At 43.1% G+C, this 22976-nt stretch overlaps 1 protein-coding gene across 9 annotated transcripts in view; it reads right to left on the reverse strand.

The window, feature by feature from the left end:
• Positions 1–22976, reverse strand: part of Lpar1 (lysophosphatidic acid receptor 1) — a 121453-nt gene that overhangs the window by 82781 nt on the left and 15696 nt on the right. Inside the window, exon 2 of one of the 9 annotated variants that reach the window (XM_087660137.1) lies at positions 1728–2129. The gene's annotated coding sequence lies outside the window, so the exon portion shown is untranslated. 9 annotated transcript variants of the gene reach the window in all.

The following is a 22976-nucleotide window of genomic DNA, read 5'->3' on the forward strand; positions in this document are numbered from 1 at the left end:
ACTGCCTAAGTCTCTGCTCGGTACTGGAAAACTTTTAACTCTTTCACAGTCAGGCCACCACCGGTGATCACAGTGCAGCCAATCAGATGGAAGGAGACAAGGAAAGACACCAGCCAATCAGATGGAAGGAGACAAGGGAAGACACCAGCCAATCAGATGGAAGGAGACAAGGGAAGACACCAGCACAGAGCTCAACAAATAGGAAACTTATTTCCAAGAAAAGAACAGACCTTCCACGGGTCGCCTAGTTTATTTCCTGCCAGGATACAGAAGGTGATATAGATTTTCATTTTTAAGTCACAAATTAGGGGCTGGAGAGTAGTAGACGGCTAGGATTTATTTCCTAGAACCCCATATCAGGCAGCTTGCAAACATCTGTAACTCCAGTTCTAGGCCAGCCAAGGGCCGCTTCTGGCTTCCAAGGGCGCCTTTATGCATGTGGTATATGTACACCCACCACACAGGCCTACATATACACACATAAATTAAATAAAGTAAGGTTTTTACTGTGAGATCTCTGGAGACTAATTCAAAAGAAGAAACAAGTTGCATATTATTGAAAAGGGGGAAAGATACTGAGATATCTGCTAAATCTTGGTAAGAGTCACCCTATGTATAATACAAAATACATAAAGATATTAATATGGCAATATCTTATAGCAACTGTCAAATACTAAAAAATAAAATAAAATAAAAAACCCAAAAAACATCATTCTCAGTTGCTATAATATACACACAAAACAAACACCAAACAATACAGATTTAACCAAACTTAACTGAGGGTTTAATCTGGTAGGACCTGGATAATCCACATTCTTTTAGGCATCTGTATTTCTGAAGTCTCCTTAAGTAATTTCAGAAGCAAGCCTTAGATTACATGCCATAATTTGCAACATGAATTCTTTAAAGAACAAGTTGTTATGACCTACATAATAGCTCCTGAGTGATCCAGTAGGACAAAGCGGGAAATGGAGTATGCTTTCCCTGAGAAAATAAAGTACTGATTCCTGGACCCTGCCAAGACCTCCTGACTCCTGTTCTGTAGGTGGGACCAAGAACCCATATTTCCACAAGCTCTCACAGTGAGATGTGCATTCAGCCAGTTCTTGGACTACAACATGTAGTCTTCCAGTGTCTCCTGGAAGACCCTTCAGAAGCAGGTGGTGGCCTTAAGCCACTGAGCTTCTGACTCAGTAGGATGGGCTGGGCCTGTGAACATGAATTTACCCAGAGTTCCCTGGCCATACTGGTGCTGGTGGTCCTGAGTTCACCCAAGGACCTACTCACTACACTGTCCATTTCATAGGTCAAGGCCTCCAAAAGGCCTTGTACAAAACTGAGAGTAGACAGCTCAAGACTGAGGGCGGGGGAAAAAACAATCCTATGGGTTTTTTTTTAATATCCAGTCTAAGAGACAAAATGGGTATTTCCCCCTTAAAAACTGAAGCAAAGTTTTTAATCCAAACTGAGGGCCATTTCACATGTTCAATTCTAAAGACCGGTAGAGAGAGAACTGAGAGGAGAAAATTTCTGACTCACGCAGTAAAGACTTTAGCTGAAATTCTAAAGACACCACTCTGAGAGTAGGTGTTGCCATTTATGAGTCTTGAATGCAAAAACACTCAGCCAAGAACACATGGCTTTATAGCGCTTAACCAGAAGAGCATCTCCCTGCATCTCACAGGGCTGGCCCATGGGATGAAGGGGCTGGGTACCGAGCATCTTACTGGGAGAGGCTGAACCAGCAACTTCAGACGAAGTCGTCAGCAAGTTCTCCTCTGCTGAATAAGCTGGCCAAAAGGTCTGAGGTCTCCTAAATTCATATCCTGTTCACGAGCCGCAGATCATATCACAGCTCGACTGGGAAAGGCAATTCTAATTTACACAAAGCCTTTTTTTTTTAAAGTTATTGGGTTGTGATTTTAAAAGATGACAGAAAACTGGACATGGGCAGCTCTTTTGTCCTTTGCAGACGTCATGTGATTTGTGGAAAGATAGTTCCTGTACACCGCACTCCTCCCAGATCGGCTGCATTGGTCCTTAAGAAGCGGTCAAGTCTAACATCTTCCACACCAGCTCAACACGGAGACGGTTCACTAGCATCAACAGCTGTAGTTAATCAATAAGGCCTGCAAATGATCAGAAGGTAACTTCTGAGTAAAGATGACATCATCCCCAATGTGCCACAGAGCACACCCAATTTCCAGTGAAAATACAGATAAGCAAAAACAGAAAAGACAAAAACCTCCTAACAGTCCAAAGCCGAGAACAGTGGCTCTGAGGAACCTGGGAGGGCTGGGACTACAGTGCAGAAGGAGCTGAGTTGACAAGAGTTGGTGTTCGATGGGAGGTATGGATGCTGAGAAGGAAGGACGGCTGGATCAGAAAGGTCAGCTCCACCTCACTTGCCAGAATGAGTCCCTCCCAGAGAAAGCCACGAGGAGCACCCATGTGCTGCTTTGCTTCCTGTAGGCACTGACAGCTAGCTTCTCTTGTTAGTGTGTTTTCACTGGCCTGGCCACCACCATTGCCTGAGTGGCCTCCACACCACATTTCTCACTCTTCTGAAGATCAGAAGTCTATGGTCCATTGACGCTAACAGGAGAGTTGGGGTACTGGTGCGGGACCTTGGTTAGACTAAACGTCTAACCACTGAATTCTCACAATTAACAGAAAACAAAGGGGACACTCAGCACCCACTTTTGTAAAGTCATCGCCACTGATGAATGTCTACTCTCCTGACCTAATCACCATCTCCCAATGTTATTACCCTGGGGATTAAGAGTTCAACATATGAATCCAGGAGATGCGGAGGACGCAAACATTAGCCTATCCCCCATCCCCCTTCTCTGACCAGTATCAGACATTCTCCCATAAGTCAGTAAGCACAACAAATAATCCATTGGAACATGGTGGGCTGTGTACAGGAAGACGACTTATAACTAAGAGGCCTCGTTAGGAAAACAGAGTCGGGGGTCTCTCCTGGGTTAGAGGTCAGGTTACAGGGCCTGCAAGACGTCCTCTTTGCCAGCAGTGCAAGGTCTTTACTGTACAGAATCACCAGTCTAAGTGTGAGAGGCAGGTCTATCCAAAAGACCTATGTCACTCCCACAGGCTAGGACTGCCAACAACGGAACATAGTTTTAACTCAAAGTCTGAAATGGCAGTGTCTACTGTGATGGCCACTCACCTCAGAAGAGTGCAGAAGAAACCTTGGAAAGTCACCCACAAAAAATGGTGACAGAGTAGAAAGCATGCCTGTCTCCCCTGAGAAAAGCTGCCTCTAGAATGGCATCACCTAGGAATCAAACTTAACTCTAGTTGAAATATACCGAAGGATGAGGTAATCATCAGAGCAGTTTCCTTTAGTAGGCCCACAATTAACTCCTCCGAGTGTGTTTGCTATTTTTCTACAGTTAAAACCAACACGTGGCCATGCTGGACTATTCTGAATAATCCCCCTTAAATATGAATAGATTTGCCGACAGAAGATGTGTCGTTAATGACAAAAGGAAAACAAGACAGGAATCCTATTGTACTTACAATTCAACATAGCTCTTGAGAGCATAGCTGGTTCGTTCAAGACTACAAGTGGCGTACAGGGAGTAGCACAGTCAAACCACCTTTCTTTGCACTCAAAACGATCATTTATATTCAAAATCTAGGAGTCTGCGCAAATCCAATCTGACTCCCAGGGGTAATTCTCAGAACCAAACCATCTATGGGATCTGATAAGGGTTGTCAACATCGCTGGATCTAGAATCTCCAGGAGACAAACCTCCGGCATTTCCAGAGGGGGCTTCGAGATTGTAATGGAAGGAGAAGATTCATCCCGAATGGAAGTGGTAACATCCCAGGGGCCTAGGTCCGAGCCTGGGTAATGAGGGGGAATGAGCACTCATCCAACTCTTTCTGTTTCCTCGTCATAGCTATGATGTAAGCAGCTTCTGCCTGCGTGATGTACTGTGATCTCAAGCTGCGACCCCCAAAGTAATGGGTTTGTGTGACACCGATGTCGTCATGGGTATTGTTTGGTAAAAAAAAAAAAAATGAGTACTTGCCCCACCCCCGCCCCCATAGCTGGAAGGCACAGCTGTGTTGCTGTGATACAATTAGACAGACTAAGATGCCTATTGAATCGGGTTTTCATAGGTGACGGTTTTGCAAGCAGGGAGCTGAGCACATCACTAGAATCCCTTTCCTCTTAAAATGGGAAGGCAAAAAGCTGTATTAGAATAGCTGCCAGCAACCTCGCTAAAATGGGCCTGAAGTCATTACAGTGATTTGTTACTGGCTTTTAATCAGCTGCAATAACAATATTATAACAAGCAAAGCAAGCTGTTAATGTAGAAGACAGGAAGTTCTAAGACACAAATTAAAAAAAAAAAAAAAAACACTGTTGTTTCCATGTAAGATATTTAATTCTGAGACAAGATGGACATACATTGAAGATTAAATCTTATTCCACCACTGGTGGTGTCCTTTACATGAATTTCCATGTGGGCGCTTCTAGCCTGCAGATTTTAATTACACAAACCCAGCAGTATGACCTGGTACAGGAAAAGACTTAGGAAAGAACTTTTAAAATGTGGGGAAACTTCTCTACAGGGCAATGGGGGACCAGGGAGGATGAGTGTGGGACAGTGTGCTCCACTGAGAACAGGTGGAAGGCTTAAGTCTTGACTGAAGTTAGGATAAACCGGGGACCTAATATCATGAATAGATATGGGACTTTTCCTGCTGAGGCTAATAGAACAAAGTATAAACCGTCTATAAAGCCCATCTCCTGAAAGAGGTCTGAAACCTCAGGCACCATCTCTAGGACTTCTTTGGAAAATAAGTGATGCTGGATGTGAGAAACCCACGTTGGTTTCGCTCCTGGTGTTTTATCACAGCAACAGAAAAGGAACCAATACAGGATACAAGTGAGGTGTACAATTCCTTGAGGATTCAGAGCCTGAAAATAGTGGTGACCATAGAATAGGCAGAGTGACACAAGGTTGGATGCAGTGTGGCGCAGTCAGGAGTGTCTCTCGCCTGGCTCATAGACATGGAATAGGTTTAGATGCAATACTGCAACAGTAACACCTTATTTACATTAGTTTTGGCCCCAAAATTTGGTTCCAAGTGACGTGTAATTCTCAAAATGTTAGCACTGGAAGTTGAATTAATTATTTTAATAATTCGATCAATTCAGACTTGGGAGAAAACACCCAATAAATTGTTGCCTAAAGATGAAGTCAAGGCTCTAGCATCCATCAGGCAGGGAGCAGCCACATCTTTCTATGCCATAAACATGTGTTAGATGTTCGCCTCACAAACCTGGACCTTCCCATTGTAGTCAAAGTCACTCTTTTGGCCAACATTGATATCACAGGACATTTCTCTCACCCATCCTAGTTCCAACGCCCCCTGTCTCTCTCTCTCTAATATATATATATATATATATATTCCATTCTCTTTTGTGACTTTGGCCTTGTTTCCCTCCCCAGCCCCAGAACACAGGCTAATTTCTGTTAAGAAACAAGAAAAGAAAAATGTTCAACTTTCTCTTTCTCTTCCCTCTCTTCCTCCTTCCCTTCCTCAGTCCTCTGCTTCAAAGACAGAAATACTAAAGAAACTGGGCTTGTTGCTTGTGTCCCCACATATGCACTTGGTGAATGTCCCTACCCTCACCACAAACCTTTGAGACCACTTGCCTTTAAATAAGGACACTCTGCCCTTCTCTTGCTTATCCCCAGTGGCACTGTACACAGTTAATCCCTCTGCTTTCAAACTTGCCCCACTGGTGACACCATGTTCCTTTGATATTTATCCAACTCTCAGACAGTTTCTCGGGCATCTTTGCAAGGGTCAGGGAAAGCTGGTCCACCCCCAGTCTTTATTTACCTTTTCCCAGTCCACATCTATCCATTTTCTCTACAGTCTTTAATGCACCAATGAATTCCACTTTTACACATTTTTTAGGACAACAACTCGTAAATATTCATGACATTCTCTAGTATTAAAACTGACCTGTCTATCACTTAAGGGTTTCAAATATAAAAATGGAGTGGGGGGCGGCTGGTCTGGGCCACCTCGGAGTTGGGATGTGTGTTTCTGGCATGGAAACCTGCCTTGGGAACTGGATTGGTAGAGAGATGGCTGATGGCTCAGAGAGAGGCCTTCAATAGTGTAATATTAGATGGAGCAAAGCGGGTGAGAGGCTTTGCTGACTGAGAATTAAGGTATCCAGGAGATATCTTGGGGCACCACAGTGCCAGACGTAGTGGGGATAAAAGACAGCATTTTTATTTTTTATATTTTTACAACAACACACCTCCCCTGGACCACTGCAAGGATATTTAATCTTATCTCTTCTTTTGCTTCTCTGGCCCTCTGTATTTTAACCTCCCAGGGTGATCTGCCCTAAAAGCATGGAAATCTTCTCTCTTGTCAAGGATCTGAAGGGAGGAGGCTAACATCATGATGCTCCCTGATTTGGACTCTGCCTTATCTATCAGCCGGTCTTCCATGGTTGACCAACAATACTACTGAGAGCTGCTAAAAATAAAAAACACCAGGCTAGTTCATGTCCTCTGTGCTCTGTGTCCTGTTTTCCATGATTGGAAAGGTCCTTTCATTCCCTATCCACAAAGTGAACTCCGTATCTTTCAGTCTTCCAGTGCTGGCCGAGGCCTCATTCTCCCACACACACACCCAGTGCCCTCGGCAGGGAGTTGACCGTTCCTTCCCATATGCTGTCACCTCTGCACCTTGCACAACAGCATTAACCATACTAACCTTTATCATCCAGGCATCCACACTTGGACCTTGAACATCTTCAGATGGAGAGCACCATACCTAGACTTTCCATTCAGATGTTCAATCAGGCCAGCTTACTAACAGTGCTCTCGCAAGATTGCTAACTAAGAGAGGAGTGAAGACGTTTGACCACCGGGAGTAAAAAAGTGAACTAAACAATCGACTTAGCCACAAACACAAGTATTTAAACATAACCGTTTACCCACAATAATGCCATGTCCCTCCAATCTTGGCACTTAGGGGGCTAAGACAGGAAGACACGAGTTTGAGGCCAGCCTGGGCTACACATCACCAATACCAGTTCAGTGTGAGCAACATAGTAAGATTCTGTCTCAAAATTTAGAAATAAACAAAATGACCCACTCCTATTTCCTGACCAATGAATTCATGACCGGAGTTCATGCATGCAACGTATCATATCACACAAGAAGCAAAGTGTTGGCAATATAGTCTCTCAGGTTTCCACCGTCACTGCCAACACAAGAGCCTCCTAGTCAATCCTCTACATTCCGTTTCTGACAGTCAGAAGGGAGAAAGGGGAATATACAAACCAGGGGGAAGATGACTCTAAAAATGGCTGGGCTCTGTATAAACCTTCTTCTTCAGCACATCCCTTAATCCAGCTGTTCTTTTGTGGCAAACTACCTTTCTCATCATACAGGTATCCTTGCCTGTGCACACATCCATAGTACCCACTCCGTGCCATTGCAGCTCCATACTCAAAAGCTACCTCAACACACACACACACACACACACACACACACACACACACACACACACACCACACACCAGACACACCAGACACACACCAGACACACACACACACCCCACACACCAGAAACACACACACACACACCAGACACACACACACCAGACACACACACACCAGACACACACACACACACACACACACACACCAGACACACACACACACCAGACACACACACACCAGACACACACACACACACACACACCAGACACACACACACACCAGACACACACACACCAGACACACACACACACACACCAGACACACCAGACACACCAGACACACACACACACACCAGACACACACACACACCACACACACACACACACACACACCAGACACACACACACACACACACACACACACAAATAATCTGGCTCTGTACAAATTATACCACCAACTGATACCTAGGCAAATAACTTAAAACCTGCAGTGTCAGGTAAAGCTTTCATATCACATAAACAAATATTCATTGCATTAGAACTAGATATGATAAATAAAGTCTTAAATGATCTAAATAAAAATTAAATGTTAATGGCATCTTAGAATGGGAGAAGTATATATTACCATAATGCAAAACCTTAAAAAACAAAGGTTAATGAAGGAAACCAAACAAATGCCTAAAGCTACTTTATATTTAAAAGGAAGGGGGTGGGAGAGAACGCACAACTGGAAACACTTTTTGTATCTTAGACAAATTACTAATCTCTTGAAAGTTGTGAAAACAAAAGCTATATTATTAAATATTATGGGCTAAGCAAAAATAAACTGTTAGATGATAACCCCAATAGAAAATTTGATAAACACAAACAAGAAATAAATATGTGAAATTAAAAAAAAATGGTCAATAAAGCCAGAAAAAAAAGTGCTTTTTGATTGATGAACAGAATATAAATTTAAACCTAAATCTAAATTTAAATCTACAGAGTGATTTCTCCCAGCCCACTGAAGATTTTTATCAGTTTATCCAATAACGTTCGGACGTTGGGTGAGACAGGGTTCCTTCCCTCCCCTTGGCTCTCCTGGCACCGTCTATAAAGAATCAGACTCATACGCTCTTTGACCTACCAATTCCGCTTCAAGATATTTACTGTGGCCATCTACCCAGGCTTATCTTTCTGAGGACATCATTACAGAACCAACTGTGGGACCAAAAGCAATGGGACAGACTGAGGAATAGGATGGTTTGGTAAATAAAAATATATTCCACGTGCTAGAGAGATAGATCAGGGGTTACAAGAATCCATTGCTCCTAGAGGACCTAGATTCCATTCCCAGAACTCACATGGAGATTCAAAGCTGTAACTCCCAGTCCTAAGGTATAGGATACCCTCCTCTGACTTGCATGGGCACTGCACATGGTGTGTATAACACATGCAGCCACACACAGAGATACATAAAAATAAACAGATCTTTCTTTGAAAAATGCCTTCAGGGGATGAAATGTGTCATACTGTAGACTTCTTTCCAGGAATATTAAAGAACATTAAAGATAAACAAAAATATTAAAGAATATTAAATAACCCAGGAATATTAAATACCCTGGAAATCCTTCCAAAGTTAAAGCCTCTGAACTTGTTGAGTATAATACATGCGTGTAATATGAAAACCCACAGGCAGCAACCTGCTCAGTCTTCAACCAAGTTGGCAAAAGTAGCGAGACTCCAAGGAAGCAAAGTATGTCAGCAAATCAGCTGAGGTAAAAGAAGGCTGAATGCGGCCCATTTTAAGATCCCAAACCCCGTTAACTGTTAGCTCTGGTGTTCACAGGCAGAGCTCAGAAGGACAGTAGAATCAGATCAAAGATCCCTGCAGCAAGCCGACGTCAGCAGGTGAACCAGACGTGAACACAGACTCGAATCTCAAGGAAGCAGGCACAGAAGTGTGACTGCCTCTGGACTTGGATGAAAGTTGCAAAGACTCGTGCCTGAGAACCTATAGACAGACATCTGCCATTAGTTAATCAGAGACTGAAACTCATCCTATTCATCTTGGCCAGCGGAAAAACTCAAAGGGAAAATTGAAACTGTAGTGCCCATGGGTTAAAACAGAAGCAAAGGCAGATTCTTTCCAAAGTGTTTTTAACTTAAGTTCTCAATGCCCAGAGGGAAAGAAACACACAAATTTATCCAGGCACGGGGGGGGGGGGGGGGGGGGGGGGGGGTCCGAGTCAGGAGGAAGGGCTGGGGGCTGGAGGAAAACAAAACGCCTGGAAACCGGCCAGAGCACACTGAAGTCACCAAAACCAACAAATGCGAGTGTACACATGCTGGAGTTGTCAGAGCGGCTTATAATCTTTTAATACGAGGATGACATTTTTTTAAATAAATAAAAGCATACTAATTTTATTGGTTGAGTATTTAACTTTCAAGAGTAGATAGCATGCATATAGTGCGCTTCTCCTATACTGACACAGAGAGTATTTTATCTTGGTCTAACTTAACTTTCTAATTGGAAATTAATTGTATTCACATTCTGTGTCGGTAGGTCCCCTGGGCTTCATTTGTTTTAGGGGGTGGTTTTGAGGACTGAAGTGTTTTGCTCACGTTAGATGCACAGCTTATTTCACAAAGTGCTAGATTTTGAAAAAGAAAAAAAAAAGCTATTTTTAAATTTATTTATTTGATTTTACACTCCAGATTTTTTTCTTCTTCTTCTTCTTCTTCTTCTTCTTCTTCTTCTTCTTCTTCTTCTTCTTCTTCTTCTTCTTCTTCTTCTTTTTTTTTTTTTTTACTGGATTTTTTTTAATTTACATTTCAAATGCTATTCCCTTTCCTGGTTTCCCAGACATAAGTCCCCTATCCCATTCCCCTCACCTTCTTCTATAAGGGTCTTCCTCTCCCCATCCACCCCCCACTCCCACCCAACCCGGACATTCCCTTACACTTGGGGTCCAACCTTGGCAGGACCAAGGGCTTCTCCTTCCATTGGTGCCTAACAAGTCTTTCCTCTGCTACATATGCAGCTGGAGCCATAGGTCAGTCCGTGTATAGTCTCTGGTTAGTGGTTTAGTCCCTGGGAGCTCTGGTTGGTTTTTGAAAGGATGGTAAATTTAAAATTATTCCATTTGAAAACAGGATTGTTGAGATGACTCAAAAGCGTAAAGGTGCTGGCCAGGCCCGATAACCTGCGCTTGATCCCCGGAGGCATGGAAGGAGAGAAAGAACCCCAGCAGGTTATCTTCAGACCCCCAAAAGCACGCATTGCTCCTGGACACCCTCGAACCCCACCCCACCCCCTCCCACCCCCTCCACACAAACAGAAATTCGTAAACAAATGTTAAAAATTTGAAATGATTCAAAGTTTCCAGAAACGAAAACTCAAAAGAAAACAATGCACACCACAGAGAACGGCTGAAGAGAGAATTGATACAGTAGCTTTTTACTGAGAAGAGACGACATGGAGGGGTGAAAAGAATCTGAAAGTAAAGTTCAGGTGCAGGAAGCCTTGCAGCCTCAGAAACAACTGAGAAGACCAACCCACAGACGTAACAAGGGTAAAGGAAGACCAACACCAAAACTTCCCAGATTACATGCATGGCAGCTCAGGCCTGTCATCCCAGCACTTGGGAGGCTGAAGAAGAAAGATTTCCATGAGTTTGAGGCCAGTCTGGGATACACAGACTTCAAGCCTACCCGGAGATGCAGAATGAGATGCGTCTCAAAAAAAAAAAAAAAAACTCATAACTGGAAGAACACATGAGTCCTCAGAACCAGAAAATAGAAACATTAAAAACAAAGCAGAAACAAAACCTAGTTTTGTAGACCACTGATTAACAGCATACATTCGATATGCGCATCTGTGAGCTTGAGCATTCTCAAGCCCAGAACAACATGCCTGCAGATCTCACAAACCAGCCTGCTGATAGTGCAAACATGTCTGTCTCTGGTGTCTGCATTTCCTTCTTGCACTGGTATCTAGGGAGTGGGGAGGGGATTGGGAGAACAAGAAAGCCAGTCAGGGATTCTTGATGTTGACACGCATCTGGCATCAATTTTGACTCTCAAGAACCCAAGCAGTGGAAGCAAAAAGACTGGAAAACAAGGTAGGAGCTGAGACCACCTGTCTTAAAGCACATAAAAATTTACAATCCCCAGCCATCACAGGGGCAAAGTCAACATTTTCTAAGGCCTTTGAAGACAGGGCAGAGGAACAAATATCACCAAGAAAAGAGACAGAACTGAAAATGTTTGCCTGCTGGTTCTCTTTTTTAATGACATCAAAACTGCATCAGATATAAAAACTTTTTGGTAAGATATCCCTGAACTTTCTGGAAGCCACAAATTATAATCGCCAGTAGTAAAACTCAGACCACAGGCAGAGCGAGAACTTTCATGTGACCTTGAATACATATTATTATCTAATGATAGGAAGACTTCTCTGCCTACTTGAGCTCACACGAAATATCATGACTTCCCCTCTTCTTCCAGAAGCAGACTTCTGAGGGCTGTTCCCCAGGCAAAGAGCAAGAGCACCAGGATTCAGAAGAAAGCTTAAATGTTTTCTATCCAGCCTTTGCCTGGTCTTTAAAAGGAGTGACTTTGGGGTTCTGTGCAAATTCACAGAGGACACAACAGGGAAAGATCAGGCCATCAAAGACAGATGGAAAGCACTTCGCTCCTAGAAACGTTACAACCTGCAAATAAGTAAACTTCAAAGGCAGTGAGAACTGTCCCGGAATTCCTCATGTGTGCATACATGGGTGATGGATGTGTCTACGTTTGGTTTTAATGATCAATTGACTGCAGTTTTACTAGTCTTAACCCAGCATTAGTTTCCTGCTGAGTCTTCTCAGCATAGTTTATGCAAATGGACGTTGATTATAAAATTTAATACAACATCTCTCACTATTGGAAAGAAACTTCTAGGGTTACCTTGTTCCTCCTCTTATCCAGGGTTTTAATCCTAACAGTAGTGAATTCCTTGGGGAGGTCACATAGGACAAATTCTTTAAGAAAAGTTCAAACCATGGTACCTAAAAAGCCCACCAAGATGGGAGGAGATTATAGTACAGTTAAGTGGCATGGTACTTGCCTGTGATGTGCACGGGCCTGGGTTCAATCCCCAATACTATTAATTAATTAATTAAATGAATGAATTAAATGAATGAATGAATTAAATGATTAAATGAATGCAGCTAGCAGCTCTCCTGGATCCAAACTGGATCGACCAAAGCCTCCAGGTTATCAGGTGATGAACTCAAAGATGACCTTGAAGGTTCCTTTCTCTCCTCTTTCTCCCATCCCTACTTCTGCTTCACAAATGTTTCCAACTCCTTTCTTCTCTCACAGAACAATACAATTTCTTCCCAAGAGTATGTATACGTGTGTACTCAAACACACAGCCTCTTTTGAGCCCACAAAAGCAGACACAAAGTGACTAGGAGTGCCTTGTGCTTGTAAGCTGATGAGGTAGCTGAAGGCAGAGTTGAGCCCTGGTGAATCTTGTCTCCAGTCCAAAGCTGTCATCTAGAACAGGCTTCTAAGCCCTTCACTCATGACCCCACTCATGGTACATGGGTGTACAAAGTAGGTATAAGAATTTAGCTATATATGGATCACAAATTATAAACAATATGCTTGTCAATACTGAGAATGCCTTCTTAACAAGATACATAGTACAAAATACAGGCATGTGTTTAGGGACACTTCAGAAAGCACAGGAGAGTCTGCCTTAATCTCGAGCCAAATTCCACTAGATCATTTTGGAAGAAACTGAGGTTAGCAGCTCAAACATGAAGGTTAAAAACCCAAGACTCTGAAACAACAGAACCCACACTGAGTAGCTCATGGGAAAACACTATGAGTTTGTTACTGATGATGAAGCCACTACAATTCCATAAGAGAATTTGAAAAGTACAGAAAAAGAAAGGGGGTGGGGAACTACTACTGACATCTATAACATAATCTCAAATCTGAGCTGGGATGTTTGTGGCAGCTCTGTTGTCCTTATGAAGCATAGCAGCCTGTGTGATGCGAATTGTATACTCATAGAGCGTCGTTTGGGATGCATTCAGTTATTTGATCCCATGAAGGGTCATGATCCACTGTGTGAGAAGCTGGGTAAGAAGGTGTGGTGTCTCAGATGTGGAAGGACAAGAGCGAGGCAGCGAACTGGATGGGGCATGAACTGCTAGAAATAAAAGCACCCTTCGTGACCGTTCTCTCACTGGGATCACTTCACTTTGTGACTAAAATTACAAGTCTAGAGGAATCATCCAAGAAAGAAGGAGAGAGAGAGAGAGAGAGAGAGAGAGAGAGAGAGAGAGAGAAGAGAGGGAGGGCAAAAGAAGGAAGGAAACTCCCACAGAACAAAGAATTCCTCTACTACATCGGAAGGCCCATAGGTTTGGCCTACAGCCTGTATGAAGTCTAAAATGTCATCCTTTCAAGTTCAACATTCAAATGTTTCTTGTGTCAGCTTCGTATATCTAATATAGCCATCTCCCCAGACAAGCAAGCTCAAGCTAAAAGCAGCTGATGGCTGCAACATCAACAACAATAACAACTATAACAATGATAACAAAATCAATAATTACTATAACAATGATAACAATAACAATGATAACAATAACAGCAATAACACTAACGATAATAACAATAGCAACTATAATAAAAATAGCAACTATAACAATAATGACAACAATGATAATAACAATAAGAATAATAGCTCATAAAGGGTCATTTTTCTATGTTACAAGATGAAGACTGGATTCCCTTCTTCCCATATCAAGATGGTATTCAAATATCAAATTCAAAATGTTCTCATATAATCCTTTCCTTCTCTGGAGTCCTCGTTTTCAAACCTGAACTCAATACTTGAGTTCCAAATACAGATACAAAGTTCAGACAAAACATCCAACCACAGAACTCATTCTGAAAAAGCCCAGAACCAACCACTCCACAAGCAAGAAGTGAAACGCCAAACCTCAAAACTGCAAATGTAATAACCATGACCCTGACCATGTGGTAAAAGATGAGTCCTGTTAATGCTACCTTAAAAATGACCGAAGCAACTCTTCTCTTTTTGGCCCTAATTGCCCACCATGGCACTTCAGAAGCCAGCCATGTGGCAGGAAACAGAAAAAAAAAAAGTAAACACTTTCTGATCATTGTACTCCTTGACCCTGAATGAACCCAATGAAACACATTAATGGACTCCTAAGGCCTTCACGGAGACTATAATCTGTCAAACATTTACAGTTATGGGGGATCAATAAAAATAGGATTGCTGAATAGTTCCTTTCCAGTTTCTCTCTGGTTTTTTGATTTAATAACTAAATAAACAAACAATCAAACAAATAAACAAATAAATAAATAAATGTATGGAAAGGAAGGAAAGCAGTGCCCCCCCCCCAATAAAATTTTGTTAAAAATTCTAAGAGTGGAGGGGACGTTCAAGGTTGTCTAATAAACGACCTTTTCTTCTCCAGATATGTCAGTCATCAGGCATGCCTCTGTCAAGAGCAATCTCAACAAAGCTAATAACGTTCCTTCTTGGTATTTCCTTGACTGACTATTCACCTTGTCACCCGGAATGTTGTGACACCTCAAAATCTCCTATTCAAACCAAGCTGAACAGCCACACTGCTGCTGGCACTTGCATTGTCTCTGCCCTTGACATCAAATTACCCAGCTTTCTGATGCTCTACGCCGCTCACCTTTGTCCAACATCACATCTCCTGATGCCCAGCCTCGACGCACGCTCATTCCTTGAGCTCCCGTCCGCCAGCCTGCTACCTCCCACAGTCCTTTCTGCTAGTCTGCCCTTTGACACTACAATCTCGATTAAAATCTACACTGTCGCTCTGCTCTCATTCATAACCACAAGAGACCCCGTGGGAAGGAAAATAAAAAACAGAGACAAGATAAGCCTGTCACCATGAATCAATGGAATCTAATCCCAGCTGAGCCCTAAAGCTGTCATTTCCCTCGGTTGGCTCTCTCCACTCCATCACAGTGCTTCCTCCCTCCAAGAAAAACCCCAGTCTGTGGGTCCACCATGGCGAAGGCAGGGAAGTTATCCACAAAGCTCCCCGCCTCCCTGCTGCCAAGCACCACACGAATGATTTGCGATGTTCTTCTAAATCTCCTTCCTCTCCCGTCTCGGGTGTACCACACTCACCCTCTCGTTCTCGGGCACACAGAATCCCAGGGGCTGCCTCGGCCTCCGGGCTGTCAAATGAGCTGACATGGGGATCCCATCATACCTGCTATGTTGCAAAAGCCTGCCACCTTGCAATTTATAAAGTAATCGATAATTGGTTATCATCGGCCAGGAGAGCCTTATAGAATGTGATCCTCCTGCCTCTGAGTCTTCAGCATGTCCGGCCGTGGTCATAGGCTGACACTGTCCAAAGTGGAGCTGCTGCCAGAAACACACAGCCCCACACAGAACTGGACCACAGGGAAAGGGTGCAGCGCTAAATTCTGAAAGCTCGGACTTGCTTACATTGGGCAACTATCAAACAGACGATTTTGTACAAAGTAGTTTTTCTAGGCAATGTCCTGCAAGCTGCCAGCCCATCATTCCACAAGGAATGTGGAGTATGCAGCAACATCCCCCTCAGACTAAGGGGGCAGAGCTACTTGTCTGAACTGCCTCCCTTTGGCTCACGGTGGCTTTCCTAAGATAAGCTTTGGCCCCGCGCCATAGAACTGTACTGAACACCGTGGCTGTTTCAAAACTCTACTGCTGGACTCACAATAGTGTCCTGAATCGGGTATGGTGGTTCATGCTATAATCGAAAGCCATGGGAGGCTGAGACAGGAGGATTGCTGTCAGTAAGAGGCCTTCTTGGATCATTGTGTAAGCCTTGTCTCCAAAAAAATAGTGATGATGATGATGGTGGTGGTGGTGGTGGTGGTGTTTAGAGACACTGCCCACTCCTTTTAACTGTCTACCATTTGAAAAACCCCAAGGAATATCCTGTCTCCTCCACAAACCATGAAGAGCCACGGCCCTTGGTCATTCCTGTCCTTTCTGGATCATACTAATTGTCCTGTCTCTGTGTCAGCTACCTGGAAGGTTAGGCCAAACATTTGGTCCTTTCTAATGGATGCGCTGGACCCTGAGATGGACTCTCAGTGTTCATCTCTGCTTAAATCTACACTTCCACTCCCTCACACCTCCTTTCCCTCCTATCCTCGTTAAACTTTGTCATGGTCGGGAGTAAGACACACACGTGACTAATCTCAAGGGTCTCAAGTACCACACCATATCTCCATCGAGCCCTCACTCCCATTGTTTCCGAGGTCATGAGGTCAGCTTGCCTTATCAGCTTCACCAGGATCGCATATTCAATGTCAACAAAGCACATTGTAAGGCCACAGCATCCCTGACTCCCGGAGGAAAATGAAGCAGAAACACACTAACGTGGAGAATAGGGGCCAAACACACATGGGTACAGACAGCTTTTCGTTTAAACCCTTGAGTGTTTAATTTAGGATATTTGTCCTGTTTTTAAGCATGCAATCCATTTATGTCACAGAAAAGCACTCATGAGGAATATTTCGCCATCATCTGATAAATGGATCCATCTAGATACTAAACGCCTCATGGATGATTAAAGTCAGTGAGTTCAAAGGGCAAGAGACCAAAGGACGGCTGGAGATGTTCTCTGTTAACACGCAAGTCAGTAGGGTTCCCTGGCAGATCATCTACCAGTGAGGTCGAGGCACCTTCCCCTCAGTGCCAAAGACTCACTACTAATGGTTTTCCTGTCATTCCAGTCATTTTCCAAGTTCTGGGGGCGCAGTTTGCTCACACTGATGGCTGTGTCCACTCTGGTTGTGCCATCCCAAGTATGAAGTGTGAACTGTCTTGGATATCAGTTTCAACTGACACTGGCTGGCTAGTAAAAACCGTCTTTGTGGTTTAAGACAGCAAATTCTGTCTCCAGGACCACACTCTAAAGAAATCACCTGAGAGGTTCTAAATATGGCTCAGTCATGAAAACGTTCCTTTTGCCAGCACAAGGACACACACACACACACACACACACACACACACACACTCACACACACATCAAAGGACACCATCTGAAAAACCAAAAGAGTGTCCCGTATCTGTGTTCCCTGCAGGAATGAACAGCCACTGAATCTAAGTAAGGCCCTTTCTAGCTATGTCACTGAGCTGAGGGGGCAGGAGGACAATGCCTGTGCCCAGCAAAGATTTCAACTAGGAAAAAATTAGCAGAAAACATCCTAAACTCTTGACAACGGCTCCCTCTCAATAAGAAGGACTATGGCTTCCCTTTTTCTCATTATACTTTTTAAATCTTCTGCAGCGGGTTTAAAAGTTCAAGGATATTTTGTGTACTTGTAAACCCAGTGCTATTGTTCTCCGTTTAGTGACTCCAGTTGCACACAGAAAGCTGTGGGGAAAGTTTCCTTAAGACAGTAAAGAAAGCACCATTCCTTTCTAAAAGTAAGGTGATGGATGTCGTTGTCAGGGTTGGTACCGTTGTGGTGAAACACCATGACCAAAGCAACTCGGAGAAAGGGCTAATTTGACTTCTGCCTCACCCAAGGAAGCTAGCACAGGAACTCAACAAAGACAGAAGCCTGGAGACAGGAGCTGAAGCAGAGCCCATGGAGAAATGCTGCTTACTGGCTCCCCATGGCTTGCTCAGCCTGCTTTCTTACAGAACCCAGGACCACCAGCCCAGGAATGGCAGCACCAACCATAGGCTGGCCCTCTCATGTCACTTATTAATAAAGAAATTGCCCTGCAGGCTTGCCTACAGCCTGATCTTATAGAGGCATTTTCTCAGTTGAGGTTCCCTTCCCTCCCCTCCAACGGCCCTAGTTGGGTCAAGCTGACATAAAACTATCCAGGACAGTGGTCAAATGAAGTATTGAGCAGCTTAATGGCTTATTATCAAGCTACTAAAATTCAATTCCAAACATGTTACCAGGCACAACAGTGGCTTAAAATATGACCCATAGAAACAAAACACATTCATCGTCTCTAGAAAGAAGCAGACCATAAAACAGGCCATAATGGAAGCAGGCCATAAAAGAAGGGAGGAAAAAAACCGGACAAATGATAATTCTACTCATTATGGGACTGCAAATAGAAGTGTGTCTGTCATTTATACAGTGTACAGTTTCAGAAACATTTTAATATCTTGAGCAGTAGTTCACATAAAAGCAAATAATTTCAAAGCAGAGATACACCATTTACATATTTGAAGTGTATTTTGTAAAACGTTTACCCACTAGGTTATTTTGTCATTAAAATGGGATAAAAAGAAGGAAAAAGGAGAGGCAGGGAAGTGAGTGCATTCTTCTTCATGTCTGAGAACAAGTTCAAAGTCGCTACCAGCATATGCCATGACGACTACTGGCCAGGGTTAATACTATTCTTTCCGGCCAAAATCATATGCTGGCCACCTTAGTCTGCCATAACATACTGTCCTTGGTTATGGGGATTGAGTGACATGTATTGTTTGCAAAGATCCAGCTGGAAATGGAAGATGAGGGTACAGCATGGCTACTCGTGCTGCTGGCTCTGTTTTGGGCTGGGACTACGTCTTCCATGTGTTCACACAGCCCTTCCTCAGGGTACCTGCATGGAGAGAGCTCCCTGCTCCTGAAAGGCCATCAATCCTACTAGACTGAAGCTCCACTCCCGCCATCTCTGTCAATGTCAGCTATTCAATAAGGCCTATCCCCAAGCACAGATATGTTGGAGGTTTGAGCTTCAGTCTCCTTGGTCTGTGGGGACACCCTAGCCAAACCAAAGGCTGAAGACACTTTATTACACGTACATCAGTGCTGTAGTAACATGTAGGAGTGTGGAAGCTCCAAGTCTTAGCACCTAGGAAAATGTTACTCATTCAGATGAGCATTTGAGATCTGAGGCCCTCTGCTTAGACACAGCCAAAGCGTTGATAACTAGAACTGTCTTGAGTATCCACTGCCGAACTCCTGCTTCGGCGTCGGACCGCTTGGAATGGAGCACTCACCTGTTGCTTCCAATTCTAAGAAACAATTTCTTTCAAGGAAGCTTTAGTCTTTCACATACCCTGCTTTTCACTCAGGCTGACACAGAAGGCCTTTCTCAGAATCTCCACAGTACACAGGAGCGCTTTGTGTTCTTCCTGGGCTGTCTTTTGTAAGCCTCAGCCAACCACATGACTCCACCCCCTCTTGGACCAACCTATCTCTGGTATTAGCCTGAAGCAGCACCCATGCCTGTTACCTCCCTCTTCTGTGCTCCCTAACACTGCCTGTGCCTGTGTTCCACACTGAGAACCCGGGTATCTGTCTGGTTTCCATGTGTCAGTCAACCTAAGGAGAAAGAACCCAGGAGCAAGCAGAGGGATACGTGCTGATGAATCAGCCCCAGACACACACTATGGTAAATCCTCAATTGCCTGGGCTTCCTGATAAATACTGACTAGAAGCAAGAAATTAAGTAGACTTTAAAAATAAAAGGCGGGGTTGGGGATTTAGCTCAGCGGTAGAGCGCTTGCCTAGCAAGCGCAAGGCCCTGGGTTCGGTCCCCAGCTCCGAAAAAAAAGAAAAAAGTAAAAAATAAATAAATAAAAGGCATGGCCTTATTTCCCCCTTTCAATTTCTAAACAGCAAAAGAGGGATAGGATAGAATAGAGTAGAATAGAATAGAATAGAATAGAATAGAATAGAATAGAATAGAATAGAATAGAATAGAATAGAACAGAACATTGAGATATGGGAGTGTGGAAGACTGAAGGGTTTGAATATCAAGAATGATATTTAGGCTTATTTAAATCAGTTGATTTAACACATTCGTAAGAAAAGCTACATTGGTGTGGGACATGGTAGCCGGGGGCAAGCAAGTATTAGTTGTGATTTGACTAAGCTTTGCAGACCCGGTGGGAAGCAAAGTGACTATAGTTAAGACTATGTTATAAGTGGGCATGGAAGTACAGGCCTGTCATACGAGCCCCTAGGAGGTAAAGGCAGGAGAGACAGGAGTTCAAGGTCATTCTCTCCCAAACAGCAGTGAGTTAAAGACTAGCCCGGGTTACATGAGACCCTGCCTTAAAATAATAATAATAATAATAATAATAATAATAATAATAATAATAATAATAGACATATATTTCAAAAGTTGGTCATATGTGTTCTAACTCCCCCCCCCAAAAAAAAACCCTAATAAATGACTAGATAGGACTTGGTTATATTAACTAGCTTGGCAGATTGGATTGATCATTCCACAGTATCAAATTATCATATAGCACTCTTTAAACACAGTTACACATCAATATAGTTGTCAATTTCAACACCATAAAGCTAAACCAATTTTCCAGGTACCTTTCATGAATCCCGCTGGAACATTACTCAAATGTGGGACAGTCTTAAACTGAAAGTGGTCCTCCCGAGTCCTTAGCGCCACCGTTCTTCACTGTGAAGTGACGTTGTTCACCCTTTGACAGGTTTTACTGAATGTCAATACTGCACAATTTAGATAGTTTGCATTTTATTTTCCAGAGCAGGCCTCAACAGATAAGTCTAAGAATCATACTTTTCCATATTCACTGAGCCTCTGCGTTTAAAGGAAAAACAGCTTTTTAAATCCAAGTGGCCAAGCTAAAGTCACCTGAGAATTACCTTTCCAAAGCACAGAAGGATAAAATGCATAGAAGTCTCCCAACCGGAGATAGAGCTTCTCGGATGACATAACCTGAATGGTAGACAGCCAGGTCTTTAAAACTGAGTAGCAAACTAAAAGCACAGAGCCGCCAAACTATAAACCTGAGGAATGTTTTATGCAAACTAGGCTCTGAACCCTCTAAGATGGGAAGGGCCTGGAAAGGCTGGAGCATGGCCTTGTGGGGAGCTGGCACTTGGGTCTTGGTTTCCTGTCTCTCGGTCTCAAACTTGCTTTATAGATTTCCAATGTATAATATTTTAATTCTTGACACAGCTTTTGTTAAAGTGGTAGATTTTTACCATGGCAAAATAATATCAATATAAAATGAGCATCCTAGTGAAATGATGGTTCTTAGCACAACCGAAGTCACCAAGAAGCTATATAATAGCCAACCGTCTGGCCTTCACTAATCAAAACCTTGACTTCGCTGTTCGAATTTTGTACAGATATTGGACAGTCATTAAATTGGTAACTACTCTATACAGTAGTGTTTTTAACCCAACTGACCTTTCTTGCACCGTATGACTATGAGAAGCTTTGTCTAATAGAGCAAGCTATCAATACATGCTAACTATTTTTTTTTTTTTTTTTTTTTTTGGAGCTGGGGACTGAACCCAGGGCCTTGGCGCTCTATCACTGAGCTAAATCCCCAACCCCATGCTAACTATTAATTAGCAATATTCTAACAGGTTATCATGCAAGACTGTTTCAACAAGCACCTACACCCATCTCAAGAAAAAAAAAAAACAACAACCTAAGGTCATTTCTATTCCTCTATGAAATTTGCTGAGTAAGAGGGGTGTGGGGAGTTACAAACAGGAAGCTTCACCGAGTAGCACATACACACACACAAAAAAAAAGGCCAACTCATCAAACGAAAGACTGCCTTGCCTCATTCATGTCTTCGTCTGTGCGATCCCACACATATGCGGCTGATTAGCCCGTGGCAGAGGCAAGCCATCTCCTTCTGCAGACACAGCACTTCCTCAGGAACTCCTGAATCACTCCAACGTCAAAGAGGTTCTGTACTCAATCACTTACGGGCCTACCATCGGAGCACTGATAACATCATTTCTACACTGTGATCAGGTGGTCAACATTCTCCCTCTCACCAGACTCTAGGCCTCATGCCTCCAGAGATGATGGCCTCTCTCCTCAACAGCCCCATTACAACTAATTATAGTAATATACACAAAATCAATGCACGCCACAACAGAACATTCACCTAGGCATCTTACGAATCATGAATCAAAAACACTTGAGGGGAAGGAGCTACATTTCAACTGAACATATACAAACTTAATTTGCCTATTATTACTGCCAAAGCAGTGCAATATATCAAGTATTTGCATAGAATTGATTTATATAGACTGTCGGGTCATTTAAGTAGTCCAGGGTTGGTCTTAAGTATACAGTGAGATGGGTCCCTTGGTATGTCACAATAGCACCATGTTACATAAGGGACTTGAGATCCTCAACACGAAAGCATGATTGGACTTAAATATGTCTGCAACATGAGACCCAATAAAAAGCTTCTTTGGAAAAAAGTTATAAAGTGAAAAGCATAAATAAAAGAAGAATGGAAATAGAGCAAGAAACGGAAATGCAAAATTCTCTGATGGATGCCAGAGTAAGATAGAAAATTACTATTTGAGCACTGACTTCGTGAAGAGAGAAACGTATGGGCGAACAGTAACCAGCAAAACTGAAGACCAGATGTGTCCCACATCACCTTACTGCAGATGCACGGAACAAACAA

The sequence above is a fragment of the Rattus norvegicus genome, chromosome 5, assembly GCF_021556685.1.
Source record: "Rattus norvegicus strain SHRSP/BbbUtx chromosome 5, alternate assembly SHRSP_T2T, whole genome shotgun sequence".
Taxonomy (NCBI): domain Eukaryota; kingdom Metazoa; phylum Chordata; class Mammalia; order Rodentia; family Muridae; genus Rattus; species Rattus norvegicus.